Below are 2,445 nucleotides of genomic sequence, written 5' to 3'. Positions count from 1 at the left end.
AACACGGCTGAACCCAACGCTCACGGCAGAGACCGCGGAGAAAAGACTGAGGGAAGAAGGCTGAAAACGGTGGTTTAAGCCCTCACTGCCGAGCAGAGAACGGAGCCTTAGGCACTGAGACTAGCAGTCCCCTCCCTACCGTCCGAGAGCTTGCCCGGCCCCCACCTGCCCAGTGCTAGAAGTGGAACAGTAGCAGTGTCAGACAAAAGAACAGAATATTTGCTGTTGTGAGAACTGTGGAACGCAGACACAGATTCGCAGCCCAACTAGTTCCAGCAAAGGGGAGGGAGCTGTGGAAGCAGAACCGGCTGTGGTGGTGGTTGCTGCCATTGCTCTGGGCCACCTATCACAACCTATCTGGGCACATCCCTACAGGAGTAAACAGAACTGCTGAAATATACGGGCTCTGAATCTGGTGCAGGAAGAGCTTGGGAACTTCAAAACCTCTCCGCATATCCACACGGACACTGCACCCTGTGACCCAGGCAAATTATTAACAGAGGAGAAGCCTGTCTCCCAGGATATCCCCCCACTGTGTGAGAAGCTGGAATAGTGCAGAGAAAACATAGCACTACCACGTGAGAGAGAAAAAAAGGCTGCAGTCAGAGAGAGAATAAAACATTTGACCAACAAGTCCTGGAAAACAAAAGAAAGACCTCTTCCTATCAACCTGTTGCAGAAGCCACTCCTGTAGATGTCTAGGAAGAGAAATAATAAATCAGTAATTTCCATGAATAACCAAGGCAACAAGACAGCTCAGAAAGAAAGTGAAAAGTCTCCAGAAAAGGAACTTAAAGATATGGAAATATGTGACTTAAATGACAGAGAATTCACAATTGCAGTTCTGAAAAAACTCAACTAGATGCAAGAAAACACAGAAAGGCAGTTTAATGAACTCAGAAATACAATCAAAGAACAACATGAGCATTTCACGATACAGATTGAAATTTTAAAAAAGAACCAAACGGAATTTCTGGAGATTAACAACTCAATAGAAGAAATTAAGAATGAAATAACAAGCTTAGGTAGTAGAGTTGACCAGATGGAGGAAAGAATCAGTGACATCGAAGATAGAAACCTGGAAATGACAGGGATGGAAGAAGAAAGAGACTTGAGACTTAAAAGAAATAAAAGAATTCTACAAGAACTTTCTGACTCCATCAGAAAGAGCAATATAAGAATAATGGGCATACCAGAAGGAGAAGAAAGAGAGAAGGGAACAGAGAATATATTCAAACAAATTGTCGATGAGAACTTCCCAAACTTGTGGAAAGAACTGGATCCTCGAATCCAAGAAGCAAATAGAACACCTAATTACCTCAATCCAAACAGGCCTTCTCCAAAGCACATTGTATTGAAGCTGTCTAAAATCAATGACAAAGAAAGAATCCTCAAGACAGTCAGGGAAAAGAGGACGGTAACCTACAAAAGAAAGCCCATTAGATTATCATCAGATTTTTCAGCAGAAACTCTACAAGCCAGGAGGGAGTGGAACCAAATATTCAAACTATTGAAAGAGAGAAATTACGATCCAAGAATAATAAATCCAGCAAAGATATCCTTTAGATATGAAGGAGGAATAAAGACCTTTCCAGACATACAGAAGCTAAGGGAATTTTCTAATACATGACCTGCACTTTAAGAAATACTAAAGGAGGCTATTCAACCACCATCACCAGGGACAATTTGTGGCAACCAAAAAATAAAAAGGGGGAGACTAAACACCTGAACCGGAATATGGGAATGGAGAAAGTAAGCGTGCTGAAGAAAATGGAATACTTTAAATATCAAACTTTCTTTTACATAAACTTAAGGGTAACCACTCAAAAAAAAAATCGAGAATGGAAATATATACTTTAATAAAAGAAGAAACAGAGGGAAGCATCATAGAACACCAACACACAGAAATAATAGACAACAACAAAAAGGCAAAGAAACAATGGAGACACAGCCTTACCAGAAAACTAAAGATAGAATGAGAGGAAATCTTTATATATCAATAATCACCGTAAATGTAAATGGACTGAACTCACCAACAAAAAGTAACAGAGTTGCAGATTGGATCAAAAAACTAAACCCAACCATATGCTGTCTCCAAGAGACACATCTCAGCTACAAGGACAAGCATAGACTCAAAGTGAAAGGGTGGAAATTGACACTCCAAGCAAACGATACCCAGAGAAAATCTGGTGTAGCCATAATGATATCAGATGAAACAGACTTCAGGGTGAAAAAGATAACAGGAGACAAAGATGGACATTTCATAATGGTGAAGGGGACTCTACAACAAGAAGACATAACAGTCATCAATATTTATGCCCCCAATCAGGGAGCACCGAAATATACCAAGCAACTACTAACAGAACTAAAGGGAGAAATTGACCAAACACAATTATACTAGGGGACTTAAATACACCATTTACAGCTATGGATAGATCATCCAAA

Source organism: Rhinolophus sinicus, chromosome 4 (genome assembly GCF_057876585.1).
Source record: "Rhinolophus sinicus isolate RSI-liver-muscle chromosome 4, RSI-T2T, whole genome shotgun sequence".
Taxonomy (NCBI): Eukaryota; Metazoa; Chordata; class Mammalia; order Chiroptera; family Rhinolophidae; genus Rhinolophus; species Rhinolophus sinicus.
Note: the sequence above shows the minus strand (reverse complement) of the source record.